This window comes from Haemaphysalis longicornis, unplaced genomic scaffold (assembly GCF_048455015.1).
Source record: "Haemaphysalis longicornis isolate Haplotype H1 unplaced genomic scaffold, Haemaphysalis longicornis Haplotype H1 scaffold_12, whole genome shotgun sequence".
Lineage (NCBI taxonomy): Eukaryota > Metazoa > Arthropoda > Arachnida > Ixodida > Ixodidae > Haemaphysalis > Haemaphysalis longicornis.
Window position 1 is genome coordinate 48142331 of NW_027526225.1, and position 26548 is coordinate 48168878.

General features: G+C 46.9%; 1 long non-coding RNA gene across 4 annotated transcripts in view; it reads left to right on the forward strand.

Annotated features, from left to right (window-relative positions):
* LOC144162613 (uncharacterized) overlaps nt 1-18671 on the forward strand; it is an 86565-nt gene extending 67894 nt beyond the window's left edge. Inside the window, exon 6 of one of the 4 annotated variants that reach the window (XR_013320721.1) lies at nt 17462-18668. This is a non-coding gene — a long non-coding RNA (uncharacterized LOC144162613). Of the gene's footprint in view, nt 1-17461 lie in introns of all 4 variants that reach the window. The other 3 variants (XR_013320723.1, XR_013320722.1, XR_013320724.1) reach the window with 3 other exon arrangements.
* The last annotated feature ends 7877 nt before the right edge of the window (nt 18672-26548 follow it).

Here is a 26548-nt window from a genome sequence, read left to right on the forward strand (position 1 = left end):
AATAAATTGTCCTTCGACAGACCGACAGGCATACAGACAGACCAAAATTTCTGCATTTAAGTAGCCCAAGAAAGACTATCCTCGTTAGAAACTACCGCCCGTCGGAAATTTCTCGCGTAGCCTTGGTACTTAGCTTTTGAGGCAGTGTAGCAGCAGCATGAATAGTAATTCTTGAAAACGTAGCTGCAGAGAGTGTGATGCCGATGATGTAGGTTATAACAAGGTCGAGAACTGGGCTAGTTGGTATGCATTTATTGTGATGGGACTGTGGAATCAGGGTGAGAGAAGGACTAACACGAGCTCTCGCGTTTTGTCCTCCTCTCGCCCCGTTAAGTTTACGCTGTTCCATCATAATGATCGTAGGTTATTATAGTCGACCTAGGCTACGATCGGCGACAAAACAAGAAAGAAACGCGTTTGCGAATGAATGTGCCGAAAGATCCGGCAATTGTTTTGCATCGTACATTCAATTAACCTATCCTACGCGATGGTATTGTTCGTGTACAGCTCAGCACGCCCGGCAGGCGCACAGAAAAGGCAGTTTCGTTATACAATGTTCCCAATCCTTAGTTACGGGGGCAGTGGCTCAAGAAGATATTTTGATGATAAATGGTTCTCCCCGCAAATACTGACGTGGAACGTCTACCATACTGAACTTTGCCATTTATTGGGCATCTAAGCCACTACGCCGGAGCTTTTACAAATGTGGAGCTCCAATTATGGCGAAGACGCTTCAGCGCCGCTGAAAACAATGCCGTCCATTGGTGCTCCCTTCGCTGAAAAACATCGTCTTCTCACAAGAAATACGGCGCTTCCACGCACATTGTGTGCTGTATGGGTGTTTATACAAATTCCAGCATCCCCTGTAAACTTTTGCCCGTGCATAGACGCGCTTCGCGTCGGAAGAAAGCTTCTCGCCGTAAAGCGAAGTCGACAAAGTTTCTGCATGCTTAAATGAACAAAAATGTTTGAAACTAAAGAGCGCTAGTCGTGCAGGGGCATATGGTAGCAGCGTGGTTAACTTGTGTACGTTGGCACTTGCATAGCTAAGAAACAGGGCTAGACTTGAACTTGAATTCTTGGTGCGGGCCAGTATTATAGGTAGATCGGCACAATCGGCATTAATTAATACGACCGCTGCATTTTAGAGGACCAGTCGCAGGCCGCACTGCGGGCGAAGCGAAGCCAGGGAGTTTCGGGATTAAACTTAGCCCCACATGACGGAGCGCGCCTTCCCTACACGGCAGGTTTTTGGCGCGCTGGCTCCCATTGTCGCCGGCAGCGATGGGCAGGTCGCTACTTATAAAGGCAGTCGTGGGTCCGCCGGGCATGAGAAGAGTGACGTTGAGGCTGGGTGACCATGAACGAGGGTATTTGCCCCCGGGGGGGGGGGGGGGGGTGCTTAGGAGGAGACCGGGCCCGTTCCCTTAACGGACGATAAGGCTTTCTGGATACAAGCGGACGGCAGGCGACGGGAGTCCGTTGCCGCCGAACAGCAATGTCGTTGCTGCACAACGAGGTACACTAGTGCTTATCCTCACCGGTGGCGACTCAGCGGAAAGTCGTGTGAGGAGTACAGCGAACTGCGAAACAAACAATAAGAGTGAGTACATTGCTGAAGTCGTGCATCTATGCCCAAACAATGAATCTCTGTGGCGCTAGCGTCTATGCTGCTCAAATTAGGGCCACCTGTGTAGCAATCTGGCTCAATTATGCCACACGCTCGCATTAATTTTCCCATTAGCATGGATAAAAATGTTTTAGCTGTCGTAAATCCAATCCCAGTGCTACAAAAGTTCAGAAAGCGCCCGTTATTATATGCGCCAAATAAAACAAGCTAAATTAAGCTAAGAAATATGAAAATAAATCGCATTAGTTTTAATAACAGCCTGTTAGAGGGGTTGTCTCTGCTTTAAAAATGATGCATTGACATATCAATGCATCGAATAAAACAAATAAGAATTGTTTAAACTTCAAATGTCATGTCATGCCCAAGCCAGAAGTTGTACTCTTCATAATCTTCCAGGACGACACAAATTTCCAGGCACAGTTTCCTCTCTAGCATACTTACTAGAAACTGAATGGTGCGAATACACATTAAACCACAATGGTGGTTCCCAACGAGGCTCCTGCGCAGTGCACCGACAGGATTTGGCCACGACTGCCGTGCTGCGGACCTTATTCGCGGACTTATTCGCGGACCTGTACATTTTTCATTAATTGCAGTACGAAGTCTCTAAAAATGAAATGTCAAAATCGCCATTTTAAGTAGTTAAAAAACATTCTCACTAAATTTACTTTTGATTTCGCTGAATGGCAGGTGAAGGTTATGAAACATGAACCCAGATTGAGTGTCCTCATGAAATCAGATAATGGGCCTGGAAAAACAGTCATAGCATATTATCACTACAGAAAAGGTGTTGCGTAAGGCGATGCAGTTCATTTGATTTCCGGAATAGGTCATCCTCAGTGTTTTTCTTTAGCAGAATTTGAACCCATGCACCACAAGCAAAACGAGAACTTTTCAAAGGCCATTTTTTGGTTGTTCCAAGCAGTTGTCTCTTTTGTTTGGCCATTTTTTCAAAGATGTATTCAGTTTGCTTGGCTTCCTGCAGTTTTTGGTGGTTCGCGAGGCATGTGTCTCTGTCGGTCTACCTGCTATATAGAACAATGATCCATGGAATATTTTCTGGTCTTGCGAGCAGCCAATAACCAGCAGTGACGCCGCTTAGTTTCAAGGGGGGGACGTCTAGAGTAGGTGCCAGACTGTTCAAATTCTGCAGAAGGTTTTTGTTGCGATTTACTGGAATACCGCCAAAAAGAGATTGAGGAGTCGACTGCTTTATTTAAGGTCATGCACGGGCTCCCGCAACTGAGTCTAGTTTTGGAACCCCGTACCTTTTCATTCGCGTCAGGTGGCCTCCCTTAGGTACCGTGTTTCCTTTTTCTGCGTATCAAAACGTCATATTATTTCGTTAACCTTGTAGGACATGTGCTGCATCATTTGTTCTATCTAAGCTACCGTATCGGTGATGGATTGAGTTTATCTAGTTTTTTTGTTTCTGGTAGCACGCTGAGTGGCTTTGTCTGCATTGCTGAGATGCTTCTCGTACTGATTGTCATTGGGTTTCCGTTCGCGGCAATTTGAGAATTTTTGTTGTTTTTTGTCATGAGTCACCTTAAATTACGGCGCTTTATCCGTGACGTCGCAACATGCCCATACACAGAAACGGTTGCCTTACGTACAGCATGCGATCGAAACCTCATGCTGTGCACACTGCCTCTTACACGAAGCACATACCGGTTAAAAAAGGTACAGGTGGCAGGGCAGCAGCATTCAGCAGTACGGAAAATGGATTTTAAGGTAGGATTATGCCTGGCAATACAACAAACCTGTTGATATTAGCAGAAGCAGCTTCTATCTCGTGTTCGGTCTCTGTCGCTCTTTGCACACGTAGTATAACGAATCTTGACTATTGGGAAGCAAGGGCCTGGTGCTGGCCAGATTGTAGCATGAGGCAGGCAACTGAGGGGAGATGTGGCCGGGTGGACCCGAATATGCCACTTCAGTGTTGTCCTGTAAACATTACCAGAATCAGTTTCAAGCTGTTCTCTGGCCGCCGCAGCTATTGCAAGTGAAAAGTCGAGGTAACCGCGTCCGGGTTACCAGTGCGTGCGCAGCAGCGAAGTGTCGCGGGCCAAGGAAATTTTAGTACCGGACAGTGTCTGCGTTCCAACGTAGTACAACGACTCTTGGCTGTCGGCAAGTCAGATATTTGTGCGGGCAGCTCGTGGGGCGGGGCAGGAAGCAGCTGGGGGATGTTATCAGGCGGACCCAGCCTGTTCATGGTAGGGTTGTCGTGTCAATGTTAGCTGAGGCAGTCTGTCGCGGCGCTGCTGCCTGTACCCAGAATATGCGGCTCCTTCCACACTGATAACAGTTGTGGCCATGCAATCGTGGTGCACTCGACTCCAGATAAACAGAACTCACCTAGTTAAAGTCGTCGGTTATTGGAAGTGACGGGAGGTCTTCGTCAGCTGTGTTTGCAATTGTACGAAAAAAAAAATGCTCTGTGATTGGATGTTAAAAGTCGAAAATATTAGTCAAGTGTAAGTAGTTTTAAGAGATATAGCTAGACATGATCACAAAATACGGTAAGCTCAATATTCCAAAGGACAAAATAATCTTTGTGTGTGGTCAGTGCGCGGTGCATTGACGGACATTGAAACCATTGAGATCCATTGGCACCAAAAAAGTAGTAACGAAATGGACAAACTGAGCCACACCATTGGGCTGCTGATGCAGCTGCGACCCTGCATTAGTGCAGCAGTTCTTCGCTGTAGCTCTCAGATACCCCAGAAGGTGTCTGCGGTGCTGTAGCACCACCAAAAAAGCACTCAAACACACCTGCACTTTGCAGAATTTACATTCAGGGGCAGGACTCTGCAAGCAGAAGCAGAAGGCAGTTACCGATTTCTTATACAGTGAGCTTTAAACTAGTAAAACGGCATTTTTTGATTTGTGGTGAAGTCGAACTTCTGGTAAGTTGACGTTGCCCGCGTTTTCCGTGGACTTCGTATTAGCAGAAATATAGGGATACATACGAGTGAATCCGCCTACAATACTACCTGTGCGGTGTGTATAGCTTGTATAAACTTTCCAACACGTCGGCATGGATCTACACATCCTACTACGTTTTATTTTCAGCCGGCAACTAATGAATTATTTTCGGTATGGATTACCTTACGCGGCACGTCGAGGCGGGTGCTATGTCATTGGCCACCGCTTCCGGCGTTGCATCAATTTTTCTCCACCACTTCGTTCTACGACATGGGGCACCTAAAGAGCATATAATCGACTGAGGACGAGTTTTCTTGGCTGGTTTGTAGAGACCTTCCGTACGAAATAGAGTATCATTCACCGTACCCCCGCGTCATATCACCATCAAAAAAACGTGCTCTCCGTGTGCCTGTCTTCAATCAATTGATGTTCGACCACGTGCGGCCGTTTGTAACAATTACTTTCAATAAGACTATCACACAGTTAACCACCAGAGTGTGGCTATTTTACGTTATATGGGTATGCGTACTACTGCACAATCACTACCATTCTCCCGCACAGCAAGACTCCACCGAACACTGACGAGTTTGCTCGCTTGGGGTCACACACAGCCATGCCGTCAACTGGCTTGGAAATAAATATCTTCTTATCAGTAGCATCAGATACATCGCTACGATGGACGCACCAACAATAACACATTTGATCTCGGCTCGCTAGCTTCGCCATTGGTGCCCTGTCCAACACCTGCCCTTTCTCAGAAATTGACCGCCAAATACCATGGTCCCTTTCGGGTTATTGAGCGCATATCACCGGTCACTTACATGACCTAGGCCGGTACGCGTAGCCGAGATTTTAAAAACACGGGTCGCGAGATTGTTCATAGTCAAAAGTCAAAGCCCCACTACGATCCTCTAGTTTTATTGCACCTTCATTCGCACGGATGCCTGCTTCTGGAGCACGGACAATTGTAGCAAACAATATTTTATCTATTTATTTATTTATACATACATACTGCAGCTCAATTGGGCTCTGGCTGGAGGTAGTAGGTACATAGAACAGAATAACACAGATAAAAACACAACACATTAAGCGCACCTATTCTCAAAGGTTAGACATAATAGATAACATATATACATCAAGAGACTGAAATTATGCAAAAGTTACAGAACATAATCAATTCAAATTTTTCCAAAAATGTTTTCAATGGCAATACCTAATTGCACCTAGTAGTAGACTCCATTTTGCAAAAGTTTGGGGGAAGAAGCTGTACTTAGATGTACTAGTACGCGGATAAAAATTTGAAAGGTTATGTTTGTGGCTATTTCTAGTAAATTTAAGTTTATACGGCGACAAAGAACTGGTGTTTAATGATTAGCAAGGAGTATTCGTAAGAATATGCAACATTCTAAGACATTCGCGGTCTTGAATCTCGGGCAGTGGTTCTAATTCTAGTGTACCAAGGTGGGATGATGGCGAAAAGCTCCAATCGAAACGGCGGAAAATAAAACTAATTGATTTCTTCTGAGCCGATTCAAGCGTGTTTATTCCAGATACTTTATAAGGGTTCCAGATGGTACAGGCTTATTCTAAGATGGATCGATGGGCGTTTTATATGCTAGCAGTTTTGTTTCGAGTAAAACTTTTCGCAATGTACAATTTACATAGCATGTATTTTCAATGCATGTATGTTCGGGCAACGCTACTCTCATCAGCAATCCTCTTTGCTACTGTCACCGGTGGATTGATAACTGCAAAAGCTGCGTGACAGGAGGTTTTTGAGCCATCATTAAAGTAGTGTCAATAGCTACTGTACTTCTCTTTAAGTTGGAGAAATTCTTGGCGCAAAATTTGGTGTGGAAACGTTTTTTCTGAGGTATTTTAAAAAGTACAGATCACATTCGATGGCCTTGTGGTCCCGGGGGCCACAGCGTTCGAAACGCTCAGGAGGTGTGGCGGGCATATCTTGAACGAATGCCCATACATGTATTCCTCCAAACCAAGGACAAGAGGGCGGACCACGCTGGGCTTGTTTGCATACCATTTCTGGTACCTATTCTGAAACACTCCACCAGCACAGGGATGGTCCTTGATACATGCTGTTTTGGCTACATACACTCCACTTAAGTATGCTCTACGGTACTTCAGGGGCCATTCATTGCACTCAACATAGAGACTGTCGATAGGGGAGGTGCGAAATGGAGCTGTGGCAAGTCTGAGGCCCAGATTGTGTACTGGGTCGAGTGAGGTGAGGACAGACTGGCGGACTCATCCATACACTACACAGCCATAGTCAAGACGAGACCAAACCACCGAGCCATAAATTCTTAGCATACAGGTGCGGTCTGCACCCCATGACTTGTGTGACAAAAGTTTCAGTATGTTCAATGTTTTCATGCAAATCATTTTGAGTTTCTTTGTATGAGCTCCAAATGTGAATTTCTAGTCAAATGTGACGCCTAAGAATTTGTGCTCGCTTTGTACTGAAACGGGTACATCCTTAATTTTTATGCAAGGTCTGGAATGCATACCTTGTTTTCGCATAAAACACAAACAAGCACGCTTCTCGGGAGAAAAGCGAAAGCCATTTTCATCCGCCCATTGTTGTAACCGATTTACCGAAGTTTGGGACTCTCTTTCACACATCGAGAGGTTACACGAGCGAAAAGCCATCAGCAAGTCGTCTACATAAAGGGAGTACATGACTGGCCGGGGAACAACCTTTGCCAAAGAATTTACTTTGATGGAAAGAAAGTCACCCTCAGTACACTGCCCTCAGGAACACCATTCTCCTGACTGATTGTGTGGGATAAATCGTCAGTACATCAAAACATTCGCGCTCTGGTTCCCATGGCTGCTAAATCCTTGACAATTCCATGACGCCAGATTGTATCATATGCCTTGGCCATATCAAAAAATATGGCAAAGCAGAACTGAGTGTTAACAAAGGCATCTCGTATCGTTGTTTCAAGCCTCACCTGGTCTAAGTCATAGTCCGAAACTGCGAAACTCACATTGACAGCTATCTAGATAACCAGAACTTTGAAGAATAAAAACCAAACTAAAGTTCCACATCTCAAGAATCTTGCACAAACAGCTGGTGAAAGGTATGGGTAGGTAGCGTAATGGACACTCTGGGGCTTCCCGTCTTTCAGTAATGGTATTAAGATGGCCTTTTTCCATGCTTTAGGCAGCCTCCCTGTTTGCCAGATTTTGTTAAAGAACTCTTAATCACTTGTAAACACGCATCACTTAAGTGCTGCAGAAAGGCATGGTGAATGAGGTCCGGGCTGACGGAGGTAGCGTTGCACCGGGCTAATGCTCGTTTCAGTTCATACAAAGTGAATTATTTATTATGTTCCTCTGTGTTATTGCTATGGTTTTTAATCTTGAATTTCTGAGCAATATTTTTACGTGCCAGGAATTTTTTCGCATAATTTTTATCACTAGAGACTTCCGCAAAGTGCGCACTTAAAACATCTGTTCGTGTTTCCAGTAAGTTGCCCGCACCGTCTGTAAGAAAAGTGGTATGCTGAACCGTCTGTAGGTGCCTTTAAATTTACGCAAATGGTCCGCGACCTTTTTTATGGAAGTGGCAGTATTTATTGCACTTACAAAGCTTTGCCACGAATTTCTTTTGGCTACTGTTCTGATTTTCCGGTCGTCTAAATACACCCCAAGCCTTGTTCTGCTTTTTCCGGGATTCACGACAGGCACCATTACACCACGGCTTTTGTTGCTTGGGAATCCGTTCAGATGTCCGAGGGATGGCAACGTTTGCAGCTGTAAGAAGTACCTCACAGATGTCGGTATTTGCCTCATCAATGCACATGCTGCTGTAAAATTGGTCGAAGCAAACTAACTCATAAAATCTTTCCCAATGTGCCCTCTCGATCGTCCATTGGAGTGAACAGCTCTTGAGGGAAGCAAGGGTTTGCACTTCGCGTACCAAGGCAGGAAAGTGGCCACTTACATGTGGATAATTCACAGCACTCCACTCATAATTCATCTGGAGAACTGGCAACCCGACATAAAGGTCTGGAGTAGAAAAGATTCTATTACATGCAGCAAAATACGTCTTGTCTCAGGTATTGAAAACAACTAAGCTGTTGGTTGTAACCCACTGCTCAATGAGTTTTCTCCGGCTGTCCATTCTTTCACCTCCCCACAGGTACTGATGAGCGCTGAAGTCTCCCGTCGTCATTATTGGAGCAGGAAGTTGTTCAACGAGGTGATTCAGTTCCTGTAAGGACATGTGATATTGTGGTGGCAAGTGCAGTGAAACAACAGTGACAAGCTTGTGAATATAGACTTATGCGGCAACAGCCTCCAGCGTAGTGTTAAGTTGTACCGACTTGAGAATTGTGCCTGGTGCCACAGCTAAAGCCACATCGCCTGAGGCACGGGTGCAGTCTTCTTTGTCGTTTTTAAGGAGGTAAATGTTGCGAAAGATGTCATGTTTTTTGGTTACATTTGTCTCCTGCAAGGCTATTATTTTGGGTTCATATTTGTGTATAATTGTATGAATATCGTCTATATTGTGCAATAACCCACGGCAGTTTCACTGAACTATTTGCACTATACAGGTGTCTTCTGGAGTGTTCGCTTTAGCGGTCACGTAGGTGTGGAGGGTATAAAATGCTCGCACAGGCACTAGGGCACACCTCCATCTACTTCTCTTCCTCTCTTTCACTGCCTTCAGTTCCGTGAGTATTAGTAGAGCGACCAGGTGGTTTTCCCTGGCCCTTCGGCTTCTGTCGAGGGTAGGCAGGGGGTGTCCAGGCCGCTGCCGCCAAAGAGCAGCACCTGCAGCGGTGCCATTTCCTGAAGGCGCCCTCCTCTGAGGTGCGTCGACCGTCACCAGAGGAGAGGAGGTCGATAAAGTGGCAGGGGCAGGCCCTGCACAGTCTTTTGGTGGCTTGGAAGCCACACCACTTTCTGTATAGGCCGGGAGCTTAGCTGCCGGCTTGACTTCTTTAGGGGTCTGTGGCTCTGCGCAGTTCCCTTGAGTTGACCGCGCCAGTGCCGGAAATTGAGGCAGCCCCGCCCGCTGGCGGGCTACCTCAGCAAAGGATCCTTTCTCTGAGCGAAGGACGGGCCTTGTTTGGCCTCCTGGAAGGACACATTCTCTTTCACCTTGATGGCTACCAGTCTTTCTTCTTTCGGAAGCGTGGGCACTTCCTGGAGTATGTGGGGTGTTCGCCGCTGCAATTGACACATTTGACATTTTCTACATCAAAGGCGTGATTTCCATGTTCAGTGCTAGCACACAGTGCACAAGTCGGTTTTCCACGGCAAGACTGCTGCGTGTGCCCATTCCTCTGCAGCGGAAGCAGCTCCGGGGGTTTGGTACATACAGTCTGACACGTAGGTTCCAGTATCCTAGTTGTACGTTGTCGGGTAAGGTGGTGGAGTTCAAGGTTAGAACCAAATGTTTCAGGGCAATTTCCTCATCTTTAATGCAGATCTTCGCGCTGCAGTAACATTCGTATGTTCTTCTTTAAAGCCCTCTAGAATTTCATCTCCAAACACATCAATCTAGTCTTCGTCCGACACTACCCCCAACCTAGTATTTAAGGTGTGGTGGGTAGTTACGTCAACCTTGTGTGTTGCAAGTTTTTTATTGCCAGGAGCGCATCTGACAGAAACTTTTCTTGGACCTCCAGAAGGACATCCCCGGTCGGCAGCATTTTAACGCGGTATTTCGGTCCAAGTAGATTGCTCAGCTATCTGGATACGGCCATTGGCGACACGTTCCTCAAGGGCTTCTCAGGGTCGCCAGATTGCATTACCAGAAATTTCTGTGTCGTCTCAGTGGGTGAACGATTGCTGTTCAAGCTTTGTGAGGCATTATATTCAGTGCACCCTCGTTTAGGAGGGCGATCAGGGTCTAAAATGTTCTTCTTTTCCATGGAAAGTAAAATGTTCGGCAGTGGTGCTTGTTTCTGGTGCCGACACCACGGAACCCAACAAGGAAACATGACTTTGTCAGGCTAACCATACAGTGCTACTATAACCTCATGACGTGTAATCAAGGCTGCCTATAACCCCAGTGTTACCCAGCCGCCTCAGGGGAAAAGGAAGAACTATGGAAAAGAATAGGTGACAGGACAGGAATGGAAAGATGACAGAATAGAGAAAGGAAATAGATGAAGGATAGGAAAAGCCGACTAGCTGGTTTTCCCGGGGCGGGTCAGTCCTGGGAGGCCATCTGCAAGAAGCAGGGGACGAATGTGCGTGTTGTTTCAGATAAGAGGCCGTAAAGGTCCAAAAACAACCTCAGCGTCAACGCAGTGACCAGGATTCCCTGTTCTTTGGACACGGCTAAGCCAAGCACAGCTGGGGCATGTGTGGGTCCAACCCACATGGGCTCGGGGTCCGCGGTGTTGCCACTACCGTCACCTTGAACACACAAGGTGCCCCTCCGGGGCTAACCTATACACCCTACATCCCGAAGTCAAACCGTGAACCACGAACGAGCAGGCGTAGCCCCGTCCCTCAGCGCTGGTGCGATATGAACTCAGAATGCTGATTGTTTTAATCAGTTATGTCTCAGAATATTGTTTATTGGGTAAATGGACGTTCGTTTTTTGTTCCAGAGGACACCTTAGAATGGTTGTTTTTTTCACTAAGAACGGCGCCAATATCTGGAATTTAAGAGCCGGCATGAATCCCGCGATTCAGATTGAACACAACGCAATCACTTCTTTCTAAATTTGGTTTCAAGCCGTACTTCTCTGCCCAGGCAAAACAGTGGTTACACCAGTCTGGACGTGCCATGAAAAGGCTACAGGATTTGAAGAAAATGCGAGTGTTGTTTACGTACATTATATATAAAATGATCCTCAAATGGGCCACCTTGAGCAATCTTGGTGACGGTATTGTCGACATCCTGGACCCCGAGCCCGCAAGCATAGGTTGTAACCTACCGTAACGATGTGTTTATAGGTGCAGGTTAAGAAATCACGAACGGTGGTGATCGGAGTCCTGGTCAAGCTCTGGACGATGGGCTCCCAGTCGGTTTGGCAATGAAATCTCTTGACAAAGCCAAGCCTATTGCCTCCAGGCGATGTTCGCGATCTCGATGTTTCTAGAAAGTAAAGGTGAATCCTATAAAGCTATAAAACGGGGAATCGGCGAGCTCGTGGTCGAACTAAACAGTCAGCAGCAGGACTCAAAGCTCGTGAACCAGACCCGAGTTGCCGACCTTGACATCTAGATCACGCTCCACCGCAGCCTCAACAGCTCGAATGGCGTAATCTGGGAGCCACATGTAGCTGCAGAGACAAAAACTGATCGTCTTGAAGGACTGAGAAGCAGGGTGTGACGGCAGTCGGGCACATCAACATAAGGAAAGACGATAAGGGAGTGCCCACTAGACACATCATCATGACATCTGACTATTCTGTTCTTGCGTACCACACCAATCCCGTCTTCATCCGGTGCTCCGTCAAAGCGTACAACCCGAATACGCCGCGCTGTTTTAAGTGCCAGCAGTTCGGGCATGGTACTAACTCGTGTCGGGGCCAAGTAATTTACCTGTGCCAAGTGCGTCCAACACGGCCACCCCACATATAATTGTAGCTCATAAGTCTTCTGCCGTAACTGCAGGGCCAACACGCGGCCTAGTCCAGGTCTTCTGAAAACTTCAAGCTAAAAAAGAACATAATAAACATAAAGGTCAAAGAAAAAAAATCACCTTCCCATAGACGCGACAGAGATTCGCCTCGTTCCCCCTGGGGAGGTACGCGGACGCAACAACCTGCGGGGGGGGGGGGTGGGAGGGGCGGAGCAGCGTCTGCTTTCGGCGTGGACACAGCACTGCAAGTCGGACCTGGTCCGGCTCCTGCCCCGAACTGGGGTTGCCTCTGGTGGACCGCCCCGCCCCCACACCACTTGCTGAGGTAGCAGCGGCTGTACTGGCAACATCGCCTCTTGGGAACGGCGCTGCATCCACTACTTTTTCTCCCCTGGCGCAACGCACACGCGAGAGCGCGAAGCAGATGGGGACTGAGGAACCCCCAGCAGTACCCACCCCGGCCGCACTCCCTGTGTCACCCGGGGTGCTCCTGACGCCCTCAGATGTCGTGGCTCGAAGCAAGGGCACCGGAAAGGGTGCCACCTTTATGGTGTCCGGCCAGCCGGGCAACCCCCTGATATTTGATGATGAGATGAGCGTGGGCCCCTTCCTAGCTTCTTCGCAGCGGAAGGAGTGGGTTCTTTCATCCAAACCTCCAGAGAAGGTAAAAATTAGGGGCGTTCGGCAAGAAGAATCGCCGCGCGAGAGAGGGCGAGGAGGCACGGAAACTAATTGACTGACTGACTGCAACGGCTTACTTGCACGAATGCTTTGCTCTGTGGACAGCCAATGCACTTGCCATTTGTACAAGTGCGGCACGCACACACACAGCTGGCTGGCGCCGCATCTTTTCAAAGTGCTACCAGTTGTGCCGCGCCTCCGCCAGATGGCGCCACGGGTCCCGCGACCGAGAGAAGACGCAGTGAAACATCCCCCTCGCGAGGGGCACGATCAAATGCAGAGCGTTTCCGGGGTTGCGTTACGTTAATGTTGTTGCACTTGTGGCAACTGCTGACGAGAGAGCGCTCGTCAGCAGTAATTTGAATGAGTCAACGATATAAGGCGCGTTCGTAGCGTCCCATTCTGTGTCGGCTTTGTGGCGCAGTGGGTAGAGCACCATGTACATTGCGTTCCGCCCGCAGGGTCGAGGGATCCAAACCGGGCGCTGGATAGTACTTTTTTTATATATAGTAGGGACAACGACGGTGCGGACTACGGACGTCAACGCGGGTGACAACGTGAGTTACTGAAATGCTCTGCATTTAAAAATCGCTTCAAAAGTCCAAGCCCGGAAAGACCTTACATAAATAGTCACACTCCACTAGCTCTGAACACTTAATAATGGGAAGAGAAAATATTGTTCAGTGGAAGTGCAGATGCCTCCTTAATTATCTTGACGATGTGTACGAGATCCTCCCCCATGCTAATTAGCCAATTGTGATGTGTCCCAGAAATACATTGATATTCCAATCACAGAAATTTCTTGAACAGTTTATGGGGATTGCTGCGCACACTCTTCGTATGGTGCGGCAATAATCCCCCAAAATCCTTAGCATGCCACCCTACCCCTCTTGACACTTTCCTTGAGGCTGTAGGAATCCGCACAATAATATTTAATACGTTGATAACGGTATGCTTCATTTATGTTCCTCCTTATTTCGCACTTTTGAGCTCTGACTTCCAGGTGCTGGTTGACCCGCTGCCCGAACAATATATCCCCTCAAGCGACTTGAATGCGCTCAAATCCTGTCTGTTGCTCTTCTTGAGCGGTTGCCCGAGGTCGTCTGATAGAGAAGTTTTCAACAGCCACAGGAGCATGCCTTTTAAAAAAGCAGCCTACATACCATAGCTTAGGACACAGCAAATACTCATATCTTGACTTGGCTATTGATTCTGCAGGTCTCTTTCCATGTCTTGAGTGGGGTGTGAGCACGGACCAACATGGTAGTGACCACTTCCCACATCACTAACATATATAGGTAAAGGCCCAAGCAGTCCATCGTCCCAGAACGGGTTCAATGAAGCAAGAGCAAACTGCAATGCATTTATACACATCTAAACTACACTATACGTCCACAAGACTACACGTGCAAGAAGTTATCCAACTCCTCGCGAAGCACATCGTCGACGTCCCCGAAAAGTCAATTCGCAAACGCCTTTGGTACTCTGCGGAAACAGAGGAAGTCGTGGTAGAATGAGGACTGTAGGCGGGCGGGAGAGGCCCAGAACAAGGCGTGGGGTATCCTCCGTCGCTACCCCACACCGGGTAACATCCTTTTGTTCAAACGGGCAAAGGCGTTTGGAAAACGTGTGCGCCGTGGACAAAAACAAAGATAGCTCGCGAACCTTCTTGACATCCATAAACTCATACGCCGACATACACAAAGCCTGAACACATTGTCGAAAACTGAAAGGCCATCAGACACACAGCGTGCCCGTGGTTAGTACATAAGGGGACTAACTGGAAGACCAGGCTAACATACTCGCACACTTCCAACGTTTCCAGTTCAGCACACTACACTAACACTTTCATACAATACTAAACATCTCGTGAAAAGAAGTCATTGCATAATACGTTTAACTACCTCGTATAACTCCTCCTTTTCACGTCTGCAGCTGAAGATAGGTGTCGGCACTTGTAAGCGTTCAGCTCCAGGCGCAGACAACATTACATAAACAATGTTGGAACACCTACACGCCGACACAAGTGAAACACTCCTACACCTCTACTCTACAAATTATGCCTTTCCGAGCATATTGCAGTCTTGGAGGGAGGCCATGGTTGTGCCTTTCCTTAAGGAAGGGAAGTACCCAATCTCTCCTGACAGTTATCGACCCATGGCCTTCAGAAGCTGCCTGTGCATGCTTCTCGAGAAGATGATAACTGAGAGACTTGTATAGTTTCTTAAGTACAATAGTCTACTCGAGAGCTATCCGGCTGGCTTCAGGGCGGGGCGATCCACAAAAGACCAACTTGTCGCCCTTGAATCATACATCAAGGACGCTTTCATTCATAAACAGTTCTCCGCAACGCTGGTTTTTCACCTTGAAAAGGCCTATAAAACCGCTTGGCGCTACGGGATCCTGAGTGACTTTAAATGATTCGGTGTTTCGGGCCGTATGTTAAACGCCCTTGGTAGCTACATGTCTGAACGCACGTTTCGCGTAAGGATTGGTAATGTACTGCGAAGGGGTCAAGCGCAAGAAAACGGCGTGCCGCAAAGTGGAGCTCTAAGCTGCACTCTGTTTATAGTTAAAATCAGTTCTCTTGGTAAGGCATTGCCACCTACAATTGCTTTCTCTATGCATGTCAAGGACGTCCAGATATCCTTTAAATCGTGTAATACGGCGACCAGTGAACGTCAGGTCCAGGTCCAGCATGGTGTCAAATAATTTGCTGGCCGGGCAGAGAAAAATGGTTTTAAACTCAATCCAGAACGTTCTTGCGCTGTCGTTTTCCGTTCAGGAGATCTGACGTTATCTATCTGATATGGAGTACAGTGAAAGCTTGCTAATTAGAACCTAAATATTTAAAATTTATGGATAATTCGAATAGATACCGTACGGCAAAGTCTCCGTAGAAGTCAAATGCATGAAGTAGCCCATTAATTTTAACCCGACACGGATAATTCGAACTATGTGCCACTGCTCAGTCACTTTGGCGCCTAGCACGCCGGCTTAGAAACGCACCCTGTTGATACACACCAGGCTGTGTAGAACAGAGAAGGCTAAATCGGGTAAAACCATTGGAATTCCCGCATGGCGAACACTTTGCAAATCGAGTTCCTTGCGAACATCATCGGCTAGGACGCAGTGGTGCGTGTGGGGCACTGACGAATGAGGCCTTCATTTCTCAGGTCAGGAGCGCCGCGCGTGTCACTGCAATGAGGACAAGGAGGACGAGAACGAAGCAAAGTGCGGCCGTCTGAACAGATGTCATGACCGAATAGAACACCGCCCATCTATATTTTAGTTTTCAGGAAGGCGAAGATGACATTTTCCCCTATATTCGTTCAATAGAAGAAAACGTGTTGGCTGTCACTTTCAACGAGGAAACGCAGGCCGCAACCGTGGGATTTTTCAATCGTCAAAGTGCTGACATGCCGTACTACCTCACAATTCCCGTGTACTGTTGCTATTTTTAACTTTTATTATTTCTTACTTTCACTTATTCTGGGATGAAGATCCCTTCCAGTTCAGAGTAATGAGCTTTTACTGTATTGACGAAAGATACGCCATCTTTTGTTGTGGAGCTCTCGCGCCCACCTACATTGCCTGTCTCATCAGAGCCTTTATGGGATCTACGTGACACCGGTGTCCTTTGGAATGGACTTTCCAGCATCGTCGAGTCTGTGCAACGTGCTTACTTCGGTCACCACCTGCACGCGCAGGTGTGATATAGACGTATAAGAAAGTTTGGTTGTTTCAAATAATGTTTTCCAGTAAACTCTCGCTTCATAAACGTTTTACGAGGAGGTGAACGTTTTGGATCTATGCCTACTTATTTTTGCATATCAAGAAACACTATGTTAATAATGAGGAGTAAAATGGTCCCTACAATGTTAGTTCGGGCTCACGTTCCATTCAGAAACGCAACAAAACTGCAGAACCCCTCCCAAGGTCAATGTGTGAGGTGATTTGTGTCGTCTATTACCGTTTGTAGTCGGCTTATTGCTACATGGCATGCTTCTTATGACATTAATAACATATCAATAATGGGACCCCTGGGATCTGTTCTTGATAAATTCCAGTAGGGAATTATGTGCATTCAGGTGCTCTAAAATAAATTGGCTCGGTTACCTTACCTATACAAATGTTAAACTCAGTGCCCAATGACCCAGAATCATGTGGGATGTATATTACGATATGGTTATTATCTGGAACCCACAGGGGGAATCCGTGATAGAGTTGACGTCAGCTATTCAAAGAGGTATTTGTATGTTGTAGTCCCATCAACCGGGATTGTTTGAAGGCTATAGGAATGCTAGAATATATTGTGTTTACGGGAAACTGTCACTGTTACTCACTTTTATCGTTGCTCAATTAACAAATTTTTCCTGCTACGAGCAACTTGTGCACGTAAAGCTATGTATTTCAACAACACAGATTATGCGTTGAGTCAATTTCTTCGTAGTCCTCATACACATAACCATCATTACTTAAATTTAACCTTGGTGAACGGAACATCACTAAGCTCACGAATGGGAAGCACCCAGCTTTCTAAGCCATCTCCAACCGGTTCCATAAAACGTAGACAAAGCTTTTTTGCCTAGAATAAGTCCCTGCTGTAGTACCTGACATATTCGCTGCATTTTTCTTTTCAGGGACGCCGATATCTTGCGAACTGCGAGTCAAAACAAATGGATCCCAAATTAAACACAGAGAATGGAAAGAATGCGAAACAATGTTTATGACCTATTGCGAAGAACCATCCCAGCCCATACAATGCTTTCCGGAGCTTTGGCAGAAGCCTTAGATTGTCACTGTACCGAGCCCAAAAACCAAGAAGTGGCGCAGCATTATTCCCCATAAATCATTATGTTGTTGAAACCCCATCGGCAAACTCCTTCAGAGCAGGAACATGATATTCGCAGAGTGCATACGACACATGAAGAATAGGACACACAAAACCTAGGATTAAATATTTAGAAAACCAATACGTGGATAAGTAAAAATGTGAAGTGAATTTCTCCAAACTTGACATTTTCCAATATTATGCTGTTCCTAAAGGCGAACAAATAAGAGATCTTATTTTGTATCATCAAATAAGCCATTGCGGTACTCCTTTTTGCAGTACATGTCAACATCGCTCGCGAAAGAAGAACTACCATTGCGTAACCTAATTCATTATAAAGTGAAATTCATTTTTGGTACGCAGTCGTGGCGCTTTGGCATCGGCCTAAATATTTAGGATGTATATTTGCGAATTCGGCGACATCTGGGAGCCACGTCTACCAAAACCAGCCTGAAACATTTGGAGCAACCGTGTGTTATCTAATAGAACGAAACTGGAGAGTCATTTAGTGGCAAAATTTAATTTTTGCACAACCAAGGAACACTAACTCTACAGCGGTATTAGGAAGACTAAGCGATAAATACAGTGCATGGCCTTTGGGCTCGTGTGTACCACAGGCGAGGGGTGACTGGTCGCTGATGAGAGATGCGTGGTGACTGATCCTGAGAAGGGCGTGGACAAGGGCAGAAGTATCCGCACGTATGCAATAAATATTTTACTGTGAGCAACGCTTGCATCGTCCACGGTATTGTAAAAAACAGGAAGGGTATGTCAGCTTCTGGATGCCATGCGTTGCAAGCTATTCTTCAAATGCATCTTTAAAATCGCTAGCTACTATAACCAAACCCATGTAAAACAATGCCCACAACCACTTGTTTTTGGGGTTGCCCCCTCGAGCAATTGGCTGCCACTGTAAACAGTCAATAATCAAAATATTCTCGCACAACTTAATTCTGCTTATCTGTCTTAATCCGAAAGTCGGACGATACTTATTGACAACTGGGTTAATGCTACACAGTATTTCCATCTCTTTCTTCGCTTTCGTTTCTTCGTCTTTTCACGATAAAACGTCCACTCTTTCTTTGTATCTGCACTGCGTGTGCGTCTCTAACTTCGCCTTCGTTTCTTCGGCTTACGTGCAATTGCGCTCAAGTGTAACGAAGCATGCAATACATATATTTTTGAATTTTTTTAGCAGGCTCACGTCCTTTCAAGCCTTGTGATTCCTGGCCATTCCCTTAAGTGTCTGTGTACCTCCAAGGACTGGAACAACAACGACAACATCAGTTCTACGATGGAAGCGTGCTGATACAGCAGAGCTGACAGGGCACTCTCGAATCACACACGCTTTAAGAGCGAAGCTTTTGTTACTTGCCGTAATTCCTGCGATCTGAAAGCTCGCCGAGCGCATACCCACCTTAGGAGATTGGCTAACATTGCATCCCCTCCCCTCTTCAAAAACATCTCTGGGCCTTCTTTGTAGACCTAGCTACGAGCTCCGGCGACGCGAGCGCAAGCGCAGCTCGACCTTCCGTTCCAGACAACCAGGGCAGTGCACGTGCTTCAAATGCGCCGCATGTTTGCGCCGACATGGACATAGTTGTTGTTGTTCCTTTGTTTTTGCCACATACCCACTTGGAGGATTGGCCAGGAGAGCTTTTTTGGGGCTAATGTGCCCGATTTAGAAACTACGTTTTGGAGAAAAAAAGTGCTGATAAGAATAATCGCACAGCAAATAGAGGAATTTGCAGAAGAAAAGTGCGCACTATGCCGGAATTTGCAGGAAAACGCCATGCGGGAATTTGATAGACTAGGCCCTTCTTTCGTCTGTGTACAAGAAGAGTGGCTAACAGGGTAAGCAACTTATCTCTGAGACGGTGTGGACGGCTGTAACAAAAGTCCTGTGAGTGAACCCAACCGAAATGGCACCAAACGAAAGTAAGACCGGCATTGAAAGGGTAAGTCCAAGTAAGTTAATTTGCTCCACGAGGTATTTTGTTCTCCTTAAAGACAAATGGCAGCAATGTAGGAAAAAATGCTCATTGTTTCGGGTTCATTACAAAGAGCACAGTGACGAGAGGAGGTGAGCCCAGCTCGGTGCATATACAAGTTGAGCTGAGGAACTCTACAACGTAAGCTAGTGAAACTAACCTCGAATTGGCGAGATTCGCAACATCGCGAATCCCACACATATGCCAAATGGGCGCAATCATCGAGGGAGGTGATGGCATCCTCACTGCGTCCTCGCCAGATGTTGATGGTGACGTATCCGTACTCCGACCAATATGGAGGCAAATGGACAGACGTCGAGCAAAGGGCCGTCTAGTGATGACCTCGCTAACGAGTCTGTTTCTTCATTCAGCCATAAACCTTATGCCCAGGCACCTATATCAGGCGGATTTCTCTTAAGTGGGAAGGAACTAAAATGCCAAATGTGCAAAGAAGAGCTGAATTTGTCGGGGATACCAAAGGGGAGCAAACAGCTAATGAATCGGACACTATAACCACATTTAATACCTCAGGAGGTACGTTTTTTACTGGCATGATTATTGCCATAAACTCAGCATAGCTGATTGGGGTGAAGTCCGGTAGGCGAATCGAACGCGACCAGTTGAGTTGTGGACTGAGAATCTCCACACCAGCTCTCTCATCAAATTGAGACGCATCAGGCGCTACAACCACGTATGAATCCAAGGTAGCCAGATAGTCGATCAACAAACCCGTTAGTAAACGTGTAGGCAGCATTTTCGCATTGTTAGGAAAATGTTAATAAAGGTTAGGGAAACAGGGAGGGGTTCCCAGGACATGTGTATAACGAACGGAATGTAATATTAAGGGGTCAAAGTAATGTCTGGGCATACACGCATTCAGGGCGCCCCGCACGGGGCACCTTGAGTAATCTTGGTGACGGTGAGTGGCGACACCGCGTACCCCAAGCCCCCCATACTGTAGCTGTTACCTACCGTGGCTAGAAGTTGAAAGGTGAAGGGTTAGAAGCCGTGAACGGTGGCCGTCGGAGCCTTGGTCAAGCTCCGGCCGATGAGCTCCCTGCCTGTCTACCAGGCAGAGAGCTCCGGGACCTCTTTGACTACCAGGGTAAGGTCAAAGGAGAAAGTACCCCCGTCTCCCTGCTTTTATACTATGCTATATGGCATTTTCTAAACTCCCCCCCAAACGTGATCGGCCCCCGAAAAGGGGCCGCACCGAAGTGAATTTCCCACCGCTACCTACTATAGAATTCTCCAGACCTGACAATTTTCCCCGGTTTTTGATCATGGAATCTGCAGAAAAATCTGAACCTCTTACATCGAAGTCAGTCTTCCTCATTGCTAAGTTTCTTGAAAACATTCTGGGCAAGAACTACAAAGCAAAAAAGCTAACCAGTGGTGAAATCCTTGTGGAAATACAGAATCAAAAACAGTCTAAAATTCTCCTTGAACAGAGCATGATCGGTGACTTGCAAATTAAGGTAACTCCTCACCGCAGTCTAAACACATGCCAAGGTGTAATTTCTCAATTTGACCTAAAGGACGAAAAAGACTCCGACTTGCTGGAGGGCCCGCGTGAGCAAGGCGTTACTGCAGTCAGACGAATCAACATCCGTAGAGACAACCAGGAAATAAAAACAAAGCATGTAATTCTCACTTTCGACCGTTGCAACCTCCCTCAATATGTAAATGCCGGCTTCATCCGTTGTGAAGTCCGTCCCTATGTTCCCAATCCGCGTCGGTGCTACAAGTGCCAGCGCTATGGGCACGGCAATTTACAGTGTCGGGGGAAACTGACGTGTGCCAAATGTTCTGATCACGACCACCCTACAGACAATTGTAAAGCCAGTAGCATGAAATGCCCAAATTGTGAAGGACCCCATGCAGCGTACTCGCGTACCTGTGAAAGGTTCAAACTCGAGAAACGCATCATTAATTTGAAGGTAACGGAAAACATCTCGTACCCGGAAGCACGCAAAAGGTTTGCCTGCTTTGCTTCTCCAAGGTACGCCGGCGCAGCTCGCCGGAGGGCAGAGCGGCGTCTGGTCCCGGTAGCGACCCAGTTCAATGAGTCTGATCTGGTCCCACCCCAGCCCCCCACTGGGTTGTCTCCGACAGCCCAACCCGTCACCACACCGCTTGTTCAGTCACCAGCCGCTGTGGTGGCAACTGAGTCAGTTGGGGGCGCTGCTGCATCCGCCATTTCTTCTCCACCTGTCCAAAGCTCAAGTGAGCGTACGGATATGGAGGTGGAGATGGGGGATCCCGCAGCAGCTCCCGCCCCTGCCGCACCGCCTGTGGCACTTCTGGCAGTGCCGATGACATCGGTGGCGGCGGTTGCAGAAAAAAGCACCCACAAGGGTGCCACGTCCAAGGAGCCCACTCCGTTGGGCACTCCGAGGACGTCGGACGAAGACATGGACGTTGGACCGTATCTGTCTGCAGTGCAGCGGAAGGAACGGGTACCATCGTCCAAACCATCCGATAAGCCCAAAAAACCAAGAGTCACAGCCCCGAAAGACAATACGTAAACACTCATTCTCACACATTTCCAGTCGCTTTTGCAAATAATGGGAAGGGAAAATATTATACAATGGAACTGCAGAGGCCTCATCAAAAATCTTGACGATATATATCAGATACTGCACACCAAGCAGCCAAGTATAATGTGCCTGCAGGAAACTCATCTGAGCAGCAAAAACACAAACTTCCTGAATAATTATATGGTATTTAGAAAAGACAGAGATGGATGCACACACTCCTCGGGAGGTGTGGCTATTGTTGCTCGAAAGTGCATTGCATGTAATACCATCTCCTTAAATACTGTCCTTGAAGCTGTTGCGATCCGTTCAATAACATTTAATAGATTAATAACGGTGTGCTCCCCTTACATACCGCCTGACTTCCAGCTGTCGAGCTCGGATTTCGAAGGGCTGGTAGATCAGTTGCCTGAACCTTACATCTTGATAGGCGACCTGAATGCACATAATTCTCTTTGGGGCTCTTCCCGCACCGATGCCCGGGGTCGCCTCATTGAGAAATTCTTAACATCGTCGGGAGCATGCCTTTTCAACAAGAAACAGGCAACATATTATAATATAGGACACAACACCTACTCACACCTTGACCTGACGATAGGATCGGCAGTACTTCTTCCGTCTCTTGAATGGGACGTGGACACGAATCCATACAGTAGTGACCACTTCCCTACTTCATTAACATACATCGACAAAGGCCCCACCTGTTCACCTTCCCATAATAGGTTCAATGAAGCAAAAGCAAACCGGAATACATTTACAGAAATCTCCAAACTACACTACACATCTATAACACACCTACACGTACATGAAAGCCGCCCAACTCCTCACGGCACACATACTCGACGCCGCCGAAAAGTCTATTCCCCACGCCTCTGGTGCCCCGCGCAACCAGAGGAGGCCGTGGTGGAATGAGGACTGCAGGCGGGCGCGAGAGGCCCAGAACAAGGCGTGGGGTATCCTGCGCCGGTACCCCACATCGGGAAACCTTTTATTGTTCAAAAGGGCTAAGGCGATGGGAAAATGTGTGCGCCGTGAGGCAAAACGAGAGAGTTGGCGCTCATTCGTTACATCCATAAACTCTTACACTGACTCTCGCAAAGTCTGGACACGAATACGCAAACTAAAAGGACAACAGACACACAGCCTGCCCCTGGTTAGTACAACAGGGGACACACTGGAAGACCAGGCTAACACACTCGCACAACACTTACAACACGTGTCCAGTTCAGCACACTACACTAGCACTTTCATGAAACACGAACAATTGGCTGAAAAGAAGTCTTTACTTGATAATGATAAGTCAACCTCCTCTTATAACTCGGAGTTTTCACTTCATGAGCTGAGGGCCGCTCTGAGCACCTGTAAACCCTCAGCTCCAGGCCCAGACAACATCACATATACAATGACACCGCATCTACACTCAGACACTCTTCTAACACTCCTCCACCTATATAACAAGATTTGGCTTTCGGGGCACATTCCAAACTCTTGGAGGGAGGCTATAGTTGTAGCTTTCCTGAAAGAGGGGAAGGATACTTCCTTTCCTGCTAGCTATCGACCCATTGCCCTGACGAGCTGCCTTTGCAAGCTTTTCGAGAAGATGATTAACCGAAGGCTTGTGTACTTCCTGGAGTACAATGGACTTCTCGAGAGCTGCCAGGCAGGTTTCAGGGCAGGGCGATCTACACATGATCAACTCGTTGCCTTAGAATCCTATATCAAAGATGCATTTATTCATAAACAGTATTGTATGACAGTATTTTTCGATATTGAAAAAGCGTATGATACTGCATGGCGCTATGGAATTCTTAGCGACCTTAAGTCTTTTGATTTGTCAGGCAACATGTTAAATATTCTTGCAAGCTACATGTCGGAGAGAACTTTTCGTGTGAGAGTGGGCAATAGATATTCCCTAGTTCACGTCCAGGAAAACGGTGTGCCTCAAGGGGGCGTTTTGAGCTGCACGCTGTTTATTATAAAAATGAACTCGCTGGGAAAAGGATTGCCACCAACCATTTCTTACTCGCTATATGTAGACGACGTTCAAATCTCCTTCAAATCATGTAATCTGTCCGTTTGCGAGAGGCAAGTCCAGCTTGGTGTCAACAAACTCGCTGACTGGGCAGACAGGAATGGATTTAAGCTTAATCCAGAGAAGTGTACCTGTGTTGTATTTTCAAGAAGGCGCAGAATCCATGCTGATCCTAATATTAAGCTCAAAGGTGTCTCAATCCCTCTCAAAAAGGAACACAAATTTTTAGGCGGGGTTCTAGATGAAAAACTGACATTTATTCCTCATATAAAACACCTGAAACAGAAGAGCCTTGAAACCATGAATATTCTGAAGGTCCTTTCGCATTGCTCCTACGGAGCGGACAAACAAATACTCTTCCGCGCATTTACCAGCCTTATTGGCTCACGGTTGGACTACGGGAGTGTCGTCTATGGGTCCGCATGTAAAACGGCTCTGAAAATGTTGGATCCAGTGCTGCACTTCGGTCTCCGTCTTGCATGTGGAGCGTTCCGGACGAGTCCCATTGAAAGCCTGTATGCAGAGTGTGATAGGTGGAGCCTTGAACACCAGCGTTCGTATACTTCATTGATGTATGCTATTAAGACGACTTCTGTAAAAAACCACCCATGTAGTTTTATCATAAGCAACACCTCATCCGATCCGTTATTCGCAGCACGGCCATCGATACCCGCTCCTTTCTCTATCCGAGTGAGAGCCCTCGCTGAGGAACTAGGGATTTCATTTGAGGAGAGCATGAAGTGTTCTATTGCTGACCTCATTTCGCCTTGGGAGAGGTCAGCAATTTTGTGTGATATTTCTTTTAAACATATCAACAAACGAAATGCGCCTAGAGAACTTATACTACAGCACTTTCTTCAGGTACAACACAAATACCCCCACACCACTTTCTACACCGATGCTTCGAAGTCTTCTTCAGCCGTCGCATGCGCTGCACACGGCCCAAACTTTACCAGTACGAAGACCTTACACAGAAATAGCAGCATTTTTACGGCCGAAGCATATGGTATCTTGTTAGCAGTACAACACATTACACAAATTAGAACAGAACACTCCATTATCTTTACAGACTCTCTAAGTGTGGTAACAGCCTTACATTGCTTCAGACCTACAAAAAACATTGTCCTCCAGCATCTAATCAAAGCTTTAACCTTTGCTCATCACTCAAAACTGAAAATAATTGTTTGCTGGGTTCCAGGTCACAGTGGCATTCTGGGGAACGAAATTGCTGACCAGAGTGCCGCTGTAGCTGCTCTCCGCAGTAGCATAGATGTACCATGTGTTCCCTACCTCGACCTCAAGCCACTGGTACGGACAGCCTTGCGCAAATCTTGGCAGGAAACATGGGACACACAAACAGAGAACAAACTCTACACTATAAAGCCACAATTAGGTAGATACATAACAGACAAACAAGACAGACACAAGGAAGTAGCCTTAGCCAGGCTACGGATGGGCCACACTTACGTAACACATTCACACTTGCTCACTGGGTCTCCGAGACCCGTGTGCAGCAGGTGTGGAGAGGGCCTATCCGTAGTTCACATACTAATCACATGCAAGGCACTCCACACGACACGACACAAACACTTTCCAGAAATCTACAGACAACAGATCCCACTCCACCCATCGCACTTCTTAGGCGATGAACCAATGTTTACTGCCAAAGGTGTTTTTCATTATCTATCAGAAGTTAAATTTCTGAATATCATATCGTATCATGCATAATCACAACCTGGCCCTCTACACCAGCCATCCTCATTGTCTTTATTTGTTTTTACTTCTGGTGCTATTCACTTTTAGTATGACTTTAATCTGTGGTAGCTAACCATCTTTTTTTGGCGCTCTTTGCCCCAGTTGGCCTTGCGCCATTAAAATGCAACCATCATCATCATCATTCAGGGCGGTATTGGTGGGGCCACCACGAGTAAACATAAAGCCGGTCGAGCCACCATCACCGAAAAATCTCTGCGGAGGGGCGCTTCGAAAATCCTAAGCATCGTCAGCACAGTTAAAAGCTTAAACCGAGACTCTAGTGCAGGCAGCCGGGACTATTAATACAGGATGTTATTAGCTACGTATTTCGGAAGGCCGAGACACAAGCTCAGGGCAGGTTGCTCCAGTAGAATAAGCGGATTGAATTTGTATATTGTAGATTATGGAAAGAGTGCAGAGCCAAATTCTAAGAGAGGGCGCACGTACCAGCTCTAAATGAATATTAAAGAGTCTCTTCTCATCCCAAAATTTCGGTTGCTAATTCGGTCCGTCTACGTCCGCCCCTCGGTAAAGAAACCTGCTCAAATTTACTGGTCTTGGCTGGACAGCATCCAGAAGAC